The following is a 12,751-nucleotide window of genomic DNA, read 5'->3' on the forward strand; positions in this document are numbered from 1 at the left end:
GTGGGAGTTGAACACAGAGAGGGTTTGCTAAGCATGCCTTCCTCTTAGCACGTTTCGACCTGAGTTTGAGTGTCTTCAAAGCCCATGGCACCTTTGGTAAAGGCTGTTCTCCATCTGGAGCGCTCGCAGGCCCAGTGTTTCCCAATTGTCAGTGTTTATACTACATTTTTTAAAGATTTGACTTGTCTTTAAACCTCTTTTGTTGACCACCAGCATTATGCTTTCCATTTTTAAGTTGGGAATAGAGTACAGTGGTACCTCGGGTTAAATACGCTTCAGGTTACATATGCTTCAGGTTACAGACTCCGCTAACCCAGAAATAGTGCTTCAGGTTAAGAACTTTGCTGCAGGATGAGAACAGAAATTGTGCAGCGGCAGCAGGAGGCCCCATTAGCTAAAGTGGTGCTTCAGGTTAAGAACAGTTTCAGGTTAAGAACGGACCTCTGGAACGAATTAAGTACTTAACCCGAGGTACCACTGTACAGTAGTTGCTTTGCAAGACGAAATAAAAGAAATACAGGGAATAGGGCCACGTGGTCCCTGAGAATCCTGGGCACCCTTGAGAGTCATCTAGTCTAACCCCCTGCAAGCCTGAGGATGTCCCTTAGAAGCAGCTGCCATTGAGCCCAGTGGGACTTGCTCCCTACTACACGCCTCCAGAGGTCAAGGGTCACAACGCTCCCAGGTGCCCCCTCCCCCCGCTCCCCCTCAGACTGCCGCTCAAAGGGCAGCTCGCTTCTCACTGGCCGGCGCCGATAGCGTAATCTCTGGTTGGGCCAAAAAAGTTGAGGCCACGCCCACCAACGCGCTTGTCAATCAATCCTCCGCTTCTCGCCGAGGATGTCTGGCCCTCGGATTGGACGCTGCCTACTAAAGCCCCGGGTTATAACTGGTTGGAGATGCCAGAGCGCTCCTCCCCGTCAGGTCACCTTATTTGTTGTTTATGAAACCTCCTGAATCGGAGACCTTCCTACTGGTTCTCTCCCTCGTCTGTTAGAGAAATACCCCGCCCCTCCTCTAGGCCAGCTGCTTTTCAATTGGCCAGCCCGCCTCCTCTAACGCCATTGGCGGGGGAGCTTACTGCCCATCCTCCCCTTCGCCGGGTCGCGATTAGTCAGCCGGGGCCTGGGTGCGGTTTCGCGCGGCGCGATTGGCCGGGAGGGCGTGACCGGTCCCCAGGTGCCCGGCGCTGATTGGCTCGGCCCGCAGACTAAGCCCTGCCTTCCGGCGCAGAGGTGGGTTCGGTTGAGCTAGTTTGTTTGTGTGCGAGGCAGACGGGGGCCGAGAAGAGGGGGGGCCCCGAGTCGGAGCCGCCTCAGGTACCCACAGGAGGGCGGGGGGAGAGAGGCTCGGGCCTTGACGGTTGTCCGGGTTACCTGAGCGAGTGTCCTCGCCGAGTGGAGCGTGGTTGCCTGGGGTTCCCTCGGAGAGGTGGTTGCCTGGCTACCCCCGGGGGGTGGGGTGGGGAGAAGTCGGGCCCTTCGGGTGGGAAGGGGTGGCGAAGTGCCTCTCCGGGGCGCCGGGGCGCTGAGGGAACGGGGAAGAGGCCGAGTGGAGGATCCCTGGCGTGGGGGGGTGGGCTTGGTTGGGGGCGGCAGGGCCGCCCTCTCCCTCCCCCCCCTCCTTTGGCCACGAAGGGTGGGCGACCCGTCCCGCTGAGTCTGCGAAGGCATGGAGATGGGAGGTGGAGGCGGAAGGGCCTTGGCACCCTGGGCAGTCGGATGGCGAGGCGCGCTTGCTTCACTCTGGGGGCTGGCGACAGGGTGAGGATCTCCAGAGGCCATCAGGGGGTGTATGCGTGGGGAGGGGGGGAGAGAGGAGCATCTTGTCCCCCAATAATGCGCTTTTAATGTGTCTTTTTTTATTATCGAATGTAGGTGGTGTTATAGGAATTGTCAAGTATAGAATCAATGTTGGTGGTTAGCCATGGCTGAGGTATTTAGACAGGCTCCTTTTTGAAACGTGGAAGCAAAGGTGGTTGCTCGGGTGAAAAGCGTAGGCTTTGCAATGCCAAAGGTCCAGGGTTCAGTCCCTGCCCTCTCCCGAGTAACCCCTGGGAGCCACCGCTAGTCATTGTCGAGGCAGATGGTCCAGTGGTGTGACTCTGTGTAAATTGGCTTCTTGTTTCCCTGTGTGGTGGAGCAGAGCCTAGATGGGCCCGGCCTGTGGTAGGAAGTCAAGGGGGCACTGGCTGATACTTGGGGTGCATTTAATAGCCTTTGTGTGTATTGCTGTATCTTCCGTAAATTCGATACTGTGGCTACCCCTGTGTTGAAAGTATTGGCAGGGCTTACTTTACTTTATTTTGATGGTGATAGTTTAAGAAACATCGGCCGCTGCAACATAGGCTGCACGCTTCCATGGTCTCTCACTTTTATTCTTGAAATCTTGAGCTGGTTACACTGCTTGTGGGGTGTCCATATCAAAGTCTCCAAGCCTGTTTCTTGTATTATGAAGGTGGTACTTTTGTAGCACCACCACCTTGTGAAATTGCAGCTGTCCTAGTTTTTGCTAGTTGTCATGTGACCTGAGTACAGTTGCTTGACCTGTTGAAGCTGCTATCCTTAGTCCATCATGTTTTGTCAGTGTTGGAGCATTTCTGCCTTCCTATAGTACCTCGGTTTCCTTTTTTTCCTCCCTTGGGCTCCTTAATCCAGAATTTCTTTCTTCGGCGTAGTCACCTGGGAGAGGCAAAGTTATTTGATTATTGTTGCTTTTCAAAGCAAAGCCACCTATTGTGTGATTAGCATCCACAGGGAGTCTTTGATTCTGTTTAAATTCAGGGTTCTAGTTAGGCATGTGTGATGCTTCTACTAATCCTTGTAATTATCCCCTGGATATTCAGGAGATGGGCACATTAGGGATTCATAGATATTTCTCTACTGTAAGGGGTTTATAATCGCTTCTTACAGCTTGACTTTATTAAAAATGTATTGGGGTAGGCAAACTGCCCAGAGAACAGAATGAAATAAAAATAGGTTCCTTGTTGATGCAGTATGAAAAGTAGAAAGAGCTAGTTGGAAGTACGCTAATGTGTCCTCAACCCATAAGGCTTAATGGGGGTCTTTTATATGGTGGAAATTTGCAGGTGTTTAAGCTGAAATTGTAAAAACAAAGTCATGTGCTCAGCACCTTTAGATAAAGTGATTGACTACTTTCACATGTGACATTATATACTGATTATTTAAGAACTAGCACCCATGGCATGTTTTCCATAGGATTCTTTGATATTATTAATAGTATTTCCATATTGTTGATCTCATATTGCTAGTGTTGTTATTAGTCCTATGTTTCGTCCCTGCTTCCCTGGTTTTTGTCTTAGCAGTAATTTAGATTTGCTTCCAATGTGTGAATATAGGTACAGTACTTATATTATTTCCATGTTTTGTAATGGCCATTGTGCTGCAGACAAATAAAATTGATCACATGTGTGGAATCTGATATTGGATCATTTGTAGGGCTGTAAAGAAAAGGAAGGATGTGAATCATGAAAGTTAGATTGCAGAGAGTTATGAGGTCATCCAGTGTGGGCTTGTCCTAGAGTTTCTTCTTCAGTCTGCAGTATGTCAAGTGATAAGCCTTCTATTGTTTACTGATGGGACAGTTTCTACTGAATCTCTGAAAGAAGTTACCTCTTCCTACTTTTTTCTTGATCAGTGTAACACAACTTTGCTTGTTAGAAGACAACTTAGTAACATTAAAATATGTTCACAACGGGGTCACCGTATATGTTCAATGACTTTGGAGTTGGCATCGGTTAAGTATCATACCTGGTTTGAGAGATCTTTTTCAAGAGAGCAATACTTCTGTACTTGTAGCACTATACCCCAAATGAGTAAGACTTGATTACTGATTATAATCAAAAACAAAGAGTGGTTCATAACAGTAGTCTAATGGGAATAAGCTTCCAAAATCTTGATGAAAATTATCAAAATTACTTGTAGTAACAAATTGCTATTTTTATTGGAAGTTGCATATTGTAGCAATTCACAAGCTTATTGGCTTTTGCCAGTATTATGGGTTCGATCTAACATTAATCATACTTTGACTGGACCTATTGAAACGGACATGAGTAACTTAAGTCCTTTAATTTCAATGTGTATGCTTTTAGCAAAACAAAGTTGGATACAACCCTGTATATGTTAACAACTTTAACCATTCTAGCTGCACCCTTTCCCTCCACTACAAGTGTTATAAGAAGAACATATTTGGATGCTTATGCTCCGTATTTGCACTCACTTTCTCAACAGGGAAGTTGCACCCCTCAATGTTCAGTTTCTTTTTTGCAAAGTAGCATTAGCATCTGCCCTACTTTTGCTTACTACCATCCATAACTGTACACTGCTACAAAAAGTAACTTCTGGGCTTCTTTTCTGGTGGATATAGCAGTTCAAGGAATGTTTGCATCATCTGTTTTCTAGAAAATCCCCCAACACTGGTTTGACATTGTGACTTAACAACTTGCCACACATCTCCTTCCCACTATATAAAAAGGTTGTGAACTCCTGTGGTCTTAAACATGGAATAGTTTGGAGACCAGAAAGTATATGAGAAAACTAGAAGGATTTCCCTTTTCATCTTGGAAAAATACCTGCTCTCCTAATTGCATTGATGAGCTTGGTAAGTTGAGTGTAACATAGATTTGTGTTCTGCTTTGAACTCATTTGGTGGAAGAGTGGTATATAAGCAAAAATAGCAAATCAGCAAATAAACACTGAAGGCAAAAAGGAATCTCAAGAGCTGTTGTTTAAAGCAAAAATACCCAGACAAGGTATGTGTTAATCAAAGAACAAGGGGAGTGTTGGCTTCATATGATACTTCGGAGCTTTCTAGGAGTGTTTGGTTGTCTGAATTTTGGAACAGAAGGCAGGTTGACCTTTGCTCTGATCCAACGGCACAGTTTTTGTGACCACTATATTTGCTAATATAGGCATGTGCAGTTTCCCTGGCTGTTTGACACATTAAACAGCTGTGCCTTTAATCTGTCTGAAAAATTCAAATGGACATTAGGTTTCATTAGTAACAAATGGAGAGCTCCCTGAAACTCCCAACTAAATGTTTTGAAACATCTAGTTCTTCTTAGATCTTGGTGAAGAAAAATCATTTATGTTGTTCCTTTCTTGTGTTCTCATCCTCCATTTATTTTGGAGGTTGGAACATTACAAAAAAAATGCTGTGGTATTCCAACTCTTTTCTAAACTTTGGTTAAACCTGGCCTCAAAATGGGCCATCCAAAACTAAGGATATAGCGTTGCTTCCAAAATATGCTCAGGCCATGACTTTGAGCTTCATTTGGAGGGAGTTCCAAAAATATAGAGTAGTTTTCTGTTTTGTGTCCTTGACATTCATTCAGTCATGGAACACACATCATACTGTTAACAGGTGTTATCCTTTGATTAAGATTGCAGTGGGACATAGGGAAAGATATCTGAAAGGTATGTAGGGCCTAAGTTGCTTAGGGCTTTGTCAGAACTAGTACAGTGGTACCTTGGGTTACATACGCTTCAGGTTACATATGCTTCAGGTTACAGACTCTGCTAACCCAGAAATAGTGCTTCAGGTTAAGAACTTTTCTTCAGGATGAGAACAGAAATCCTGCTCCGGTGGCGCAGCAGCAGCAGGAGGCCCCATTAGCTAAAGTGGTGCTTCACGTTAAGAACAGTTTCAGGTTAAGAACAGACCTCCGGAACTAATTAAGTACTTAACCTGAGGTACCACTGTACTTTGAATTGTAGCTGAGAGAAGTCATTGCAAGCTGTGGAGCAAAATGTGTTCACCACTGTCCACACCTCTTAAAAGATGAGATGCTCCATCTTACCCTCACTTGCAAACTCCATAGGCAACTCTGTATAGAACCTATTACAAAAGATTAGCCTTTTATTACAAAGGTCTGGAAAATGTATTGCTAGGGCAAATTGAAGGCATTGTTGGGAAGGCATTGTTGCCATTGTCCTCCAAAGGTGCTCCTTGAAGACCTTTTTATACTGACAGGCCTTTATGCTTTCTTGATTAGTCATTTTAATGACTATTTTCTATTGCTTCTATGGTGTGTCATGTTGTATATATTGACTCTGCCTTGATATCTTATGAGTTGAAGGTATATAAGCATGTTTTTTCCCTAAATAACTAAATAAGGGAGATCATTGCTTACATCAATGGGTTGTACATTGAAGGCAATTCGAAAAGGAGGCCCAGGTTTGCTTTCACTTTGATATCTGCCTACCATTAACTTTTCTGAACTTTGCTAGTTTTCTGAAGAGAGAAAATACTAATGCAGCATACTTCTAGACTTGAAAATTTACTGTACTCAAGTAGAGTAAGTTGCATAAGAAAAATCCTAATTATTTTAAAGCTTTTTTGGAGAGTCTTTTTATGTTGGGTCCCTTAGCATAAGGATATCACATATATTATTCTAAATCTTAATCTAAGGGGCATATTGCTAAAATGGTAGGCAATAACCTCTCTGTTTTAAGTACTTGTGCCACAGTCTAGCTAAGTAAACTAACAGAAAGGACCAAACTCTTGGCCATGAGAATCTGGGCTGGATATTTTATTTCTCAACTGCCTGCTGCCTCCTGTTCCCTGACCCTGATGCAATATCCCTGGCAAACTTCAGCTTCCCGTTTTGCTCTGCCAGTATTTAGAGACTTTCCTTTCATCCTAGAACAATGGGATGGGGTAAACATGTAATCTCACCTCTTCCAGGCTTGCCCTTGAATTGGTACAGGCAGATTCAATGCAAATAGAGCCATTTGCAACTATTGTGCTAAGTGTGTGCACTCAGACCCAGAAGTAAAGGTTTTCCTTCAGACCAAAGTCCCTCAGTTGTTGATATTTGCTTGTTTCAAGCCCTGGGAGCACCAGACATTTGGAAAGCTGCAGGAAATACTAGTAAGCAGAAATTAGTTGCAGTAGCAACTGATGAATTCAGCAAATCTTCACAGATAAAAGTTAGCAGCAAGGCAGTAGTACCACATGTCATTTATAGTGGCAAGCCTTCATGGGTGGCATTTCTGCCGGACTAAAGTTCTGTGTGGAAAATCCAAATTCTGTTGCATGAACTTTGTCTGTGTCACCTTTGCAAATATGGACTCACTGGCAAGGACTAGATTGTAGAATAGAGAGTGTAGTTGGGAGAGGGATCTGGTCTCTGGGCTTTTAGTTGTAACTCCCCGCAAGTTGTATGGGCTGGAAGAGAATTAACATTATTAATTTTTTTAATAGAAAAGTAGAATAAAAATCAGAACCCTAAGGGTCTTGGGAATCTTTCAGAGCTTCCAAACTTTGAACCTTTTTGTATATTCACGCTGGTGGAGACTTCTGGCTTCCTATGTATCTTGCCTACTCATTATTTGGTATGTGGCCATCCTAGTAGCTAAGCACTTGATCACACCATACTAACATCAACTATTACATGTTTATCCTTCCATATGAACAAGAACATGAATTGGTGGCCATGGGGGCATCAGAGGTGGGTGGCTCTAACAGAACGTTCTCTGCACTGGTCATGTAGGTACTTAATGCATCATCCTTCATTACACACCATGCTGCATACAACTATTATCTCATTTGGCTGTTAATACAGATTAAAGTTGTAGTCCAAAGAGAGAGATTGTAAGATGTGCTCAGAACTACGGTGGCTTCTCTGAGACCCTTAGTGGGAATTACAGAGAAAGAGCCAAGTGGAGGCCATTCTGGTCATTCTGAGGACCCTTGCAAAAAGTATCAGCAAACCAGACTTGGCTCTCAACAAAGAGGGGAACACATAATAAATTATTATTGGATCACTTACTCCATCTGGTCAATCAGCGCTACTTAGATGTTCTCACCTGTCTTGCTCTGCACCAATAAATGTTTAAGGTAGTTCAGATATCCGTTCCCTCACCCTCTAAGCATTTTTCTTCCCATTATGTGCTTAATTCCATCTATCCCTAACTGTTCCTGGTAATATTAAGGGACTAACAGAAAATTATTTGTATATACAGATGACCCTCGTGGTCCCCTCCAACTGTACAATTATATGATCTGTTGAGTGGAGAAATGGGCTGTTTTTGGCCCAAGGAGTTGTTTGCCCAGAGATTGCTTAATAAATAATATGCAGCTCATAGGGGAACTTCACTGGAGCAAGAGCAACTATTCTCAACTCTTTTGCAACCCTAAATTAATCGGAAGGAAATGGCAGGCTGAATGTGCAGGCAGCAGTGAGACTTTGGATGCATTACAGAGAAACTTGGAATAAACTCTATGAACTTGAGTGTTGTCACCCACACAGTGCCCAAACCTTGGTTCTGAAATGAGTTGATGATGAAATATCTTCCAGTGTAGGGAAAAAGTGTTCAGATTGGCTTGGCAGATCTCTACACATATTGTCCTAACTTAATAGCTCTCCTCTATGAAAGTTTCATATATTTGGGATAAGATCATATAAAATAGGGGTAACCTTATCTGAGCATATAAAACAATTGTTCTGAAATTGTTTGGGCAATTGTTGTAACACTGGTAATTCCTGCAGCTAACATGTGGACATTATATCAATCTTCAGCTGCGTACATAAATCTGGGAAACACCTGTTCTATGCCAACTTCTTGGGGCAAAAAATTGCTCAGGGAGGCTTAAAAGCACAAGAAAATGCAACTGCAATAAGAAAGCTGATGTCCCAGGCACCCTGAACAGTTGTTTTTAGCACTGGATTTCAAGGAAAATACCAGAAACGATGATCAGAAGAATCTTGAGAAACATTGAACCAAGCTAATATTTGTGTTGATCAGCTTGCCAGTCAAGCACTCACAGAGGACATGTAGCAGGTCAAGCTGTTGACAGATTCCATCACTAAAGCTACATTGATAGAGCTAGACTAATAAGTGCTTCATTGGGGCTACCCTAAGAAAATTGCTTTCCTCCACCAGAAAACCTGCTCTGTTTCTGTACTTGGCCTGCTGGAGGCAAAGCCAGCTCTTGTATATCTACCAAAGAAACCAGTCAGGCTGGCGGGGTGCTCTCTGCTGCTGCTGCTGCTGCTGCTGCTGCCGCCGCCAAGCTCTGTGTTTCTGGCCTGCAGGTTTTTTTTAGTAGCCCCCTAAGAGGAGCTGGCAAATAATAGGTGGTGATTTTGTTTGCAGGCTAGTAACCTTTGGGGGCTAACTTGCAAGGCTGTTTTATATGGCTTCTGCGGCATAGGTTTGCATAGGCTAGTGTCATAGGTTAGATGTGGTTTATCACTGAAACGCTCCCCCTGGAGTTTGGAAAGGTTTGATTCTAGATGTTATTTTTATTCAGAATTTCTAATGAAATCAGAGAGTTGGTATGCATGATCCTTCACTTAGGGCTCTCAGAATCGCCAAAAAGCCACTCTGACTTGATTAACCTAACTGTGGACTTTGACGCTAGACCTGGGCAATACAGTGGTACCTTGAGTTACAAACGCTTCAGGTTACAAACTCCGCTAACCTGGAAGAGTTACCTCGAGTTGAGAACTTTGCCCCAGGATGAGAACGGAAATCGTGTGCCGGCGGCGCAGCGGCAACAAGAGGCCCCATTAGTGAAAGCACGCCTCTAGTTAAGAACAGTTTCAGGTTAAGAACGGATCTCCGGAATGAATTAAGTTCGTAAGTAGAGGTACCGCTGTATATTGATATATCACCAGGACTGGTACGAGGGACAGACCACGATGACATATTCACTCAGTGGTATATCACTGGTGAACCTGCCACTGCTCCCGAGTCCCTCTTCCTCCAGTCAAGTGATGGTGGTTTCACCAGTGATATACTGCTGAGTGAAACTGCCATTGTGGTCTTGGCTGAGGAGCATGCTGCTGCCCTTGCCTCAGCCAAGCAGTTTTAGGGAGCCCCCATCCCGCTACCAGCTTGCACAAGCCAGTGGCAGGGGGGAGGCTCTGTTAAAGTGCTTCCACTTCCTAGCTGAGAGAGCCCAAACCCCACTCCTGCTTGCACGCGAGTAGGAGCGGGATCAGGCCTTCTCAGCTGGGGAGCGCAAAGCCTCTGCTTCCCAGCTGAGAGATCCCTGCTTCCACTTGCATGGGAGCAGAAGCTGGATCGGGTCTGCTCAGCTGGGGAGGTGCATGCTCCATCACACTTTTCCATTGAGGGGTACTTGCATGCAAGCAGGCTTCGTGCTCCCTAGCTGGGCAGCCCTGATCCCACTCCTGCTCACTGGGACATTGGGCATCGCTTAGTTGGCGCAGGTGCCTTTCCGCCCCAGAGCTGAGCAGCAGGCTGGGGCCAGCTGCAGTGTCCCCAGCTCGCCAGACGTTGGCTGAAAGTGCCTCATCTCCCACCGTGACAGCTTAGGCAGTTTCTCCCAGCATCTTGCCAGCTGGGGCCAGTTAAGCTTGTTTCACCCATTGTGGTTTATCGCCAAACCGCCATGTTTTGCTGGCGATACATCGCGATATTGAAAACCTAACATCGCCCAGCCCTATTTGACTCTCTGTCACATTATTCTAAAACTGAAAGACTGTGCACAATTGTAGGAGAGTAAGGACCGTTCAGTGCCAGGGTGCGTGTGCTTTTGAGAGAACTTGGGAGCTTCGATCTGTAAAACACATTGAGCATCTTTGCTTAGCTAAAGTAGAGTCTTAACAAAGTCTCTTACTTTTATTCATTTTCTATGTAGCTTTTCACAGTTCAGGGCGGCAGTTTGAAATTGGAAACACTTGCTCCAGACTGACCTAGGACTTCAGAGAGATCAAGCCTTCCCCTTTGATTTTAAGCCTGTTTGATTAGCAAAGGTAACATCATTGGACCCACCCTTTAATGCTTTTTTAAGAGTGACTTTCTAGTTTCCTATGTTTCCACACCTTTAGAATTTGGATGATTAGCAGCACAAACAAACTTCAAAGCCTATTTGAGCCCCATGTTAACAGTTTCATTCTTTTACTTGCCAGAGCAGGCAGGTGCAATCAGGCTTGGAGTCCATGCCCAGTACTTTTGTGGATAGCTGTTCACAGAAGTGTGTGAAACCAGCTTCTAAAATGCCCCTTATTCCAAGCTGTATGGTACCATCCTGGATGCAGGTACCATTATTTGTAAATTTGGATAACCTATGGTGGAAGCTAAGATGTACCAATTTTTCTTTCTCTTCTTTGATTCTGATATTACACTGAATAAAGTCGGTTGTAACAATGTTGGGCAAGCCTAGCATGATCACGTAGGAGTGACTGTAGTGAACTAGTGGCATATTTGTGTTCTACCTGTCCTCCCAAACTCATGGTCATATACTTAAAAGTTTAGTTATGCATACTTGTTTTTGAATGTTGCTGATTTTATTTGTATGTTTTATTTGTAGGGTTTTGGATTAAGTGGTTTATAAATTCTACTAAACAAGCAAGGGACAACTGGCTTTATGTACTGCTTGTGAGCTTCTGGCATGGTCAGTGTTGGAGACAGATCAGACTGGCAGTCTAAGTCCGTCATCCTAACACAGCTCATGTTCTTCCATCTTTCCCTTACCACAATCCTGTGGGTGATGAAGATGAGATTATGACTTGCTAAGGCAGTCTGTTGAACTTCATGAGCTGGAGGGAGGGCTTGGACTCCCTCACCCACCCCAGTCTATCTACTACATTCTGACAAGGCTATACACTGTATTTTTCGCTCCATAAGACGCATCTTTTCCCTCTTAAAACCTAAGGGGAAATGTCTGTGCGTCTTATGGAGCGAATGTGTGGTCGCTGGGGGGGGGGGAGCCTGGGCTTCCCTCAACAGCCCCACAAGCTCAGGGAGCAGCGGAAAGGCTTTCCCCACCGCCAGCCCCACAAGCTCGGGGAGCAGCGGACAGGCTTTCCCCACCGCCAGCCCCCCAAGCTGTTTGGGGCTGGCTGTGGCTTTCCCCAACGAGCAGGTCGGGGAGCAGCAGAAAGGCTTGTGGGGCTGGCAGTGGGGGGAAGCCGCACTTCCTCCACTGCCAGCCCCGGGGAGCTGCAGGCAGCCTTTCCGCTGCTCCCCGACCTGTTCTTTGGGTCGAGCAGCTCTGGGGTAGCCCGTGAAGCCTCCACAGGGCAGCAGGGAGCCTTCATCCCACTGCCCTGGGGAGGCTTCGCACGGCTAACCCTGGCTTTTGCGGGAGGTGGGGGAAGGGATAGAGTGAGGCTCTCTCACTTCCCCCACCTCCCCCAAAAGCCCCCAAGAACTGCATTTTTTTTCTTGAAACACCCCCCCCCAAAAAAAAAAGTAGGTGCGCCTTATGGAGCAAAAAATACGGTACTTGCAGGTCCTTGCCAATCATTCTCAGCTACCGATTTCTTAAATATGCTTCCATTCTACCATGGTGTCAAGCATTATCTACCTTATCAGTGAGGCTAGTTGGCGCTCCTTGTTAATAGGAAAAGGAGACAATAATGCCTTGCTAGACACTTTGTTAAAACTCCTTCAGTTCAGAAAGGAAGCTCTAGAAAGTTTCCTTTGACAGGTTTGGAGAAAGATGACTTTGTTCTGGTGCATGTTTATTGAACTGCATAAAGGAGCTTACAGGTTTTGTGAACAAAGTGACAATATACTTGATAGTAAAACTTCTTGGGACAACTGAACGCCCCTAGATGTCATTGCCAACCCGGTAATTTAACCCGCCAACAAATGCATATTTGGCTTTCAGAAACTTTGTCTTTCCACAAATGGCTTGTTCATAAATGCACTTCTGGTCTGCTCCTTACTTCTGACTGGAATGTGCCTGCCTACAACTTTAGGCTACGCCGAAAATACTTGTTTTGCCAGTTTTCTATTCAGAGCTCAGTGCT

General features: G+C 45.2%; 1 protein-coding gene across 9 annotated transcripts in view; it reads left to right on the plus strand.

Moving 5' to 3' along the window:
* Nucleotides 1-1,208: 1,208 nt before the first annotated feature.
* The window catches only part of RAB5B (RAB5B, member RAS oncogene family), a 30,949-nt gene continuing 19,406 nt past the window's right edge, over nucleotides 1,209-12,751 (plus strand). Inside the window, exons 1-2 of one of the 9 annotated variants that reach the window (XM_083490555.1) lie at nucleotides 1,220-1,319; nucleotides 10,633-10,747. The gene's annotated coding sequence lies outside the window, so the exon portion shown is untranslated. Of the gene's footprint in view, nucleotides 1,432-1,515; nucleotides 1,764-10,632; nucleotides 10,748-12,751 lie in introns of those variants that run through there. The other 8 variants (XM_083490558.1, XM_083490557.1, XM_083490553.1 and 5 more) reach the window with 8 other exon arrangements.

This window comes from Podarcis liolepis (genome assembly GCF_965112155.1).
Source record: "Podarcis liolepis genome assembly, chromosome: 2".
Classification (NCBI taxonomy): Eukaryota; Metazoa; Chordata; class Lepidosauria; order Squamata; family Lacertidae; genus Podarcis; species Podarcis liolepis.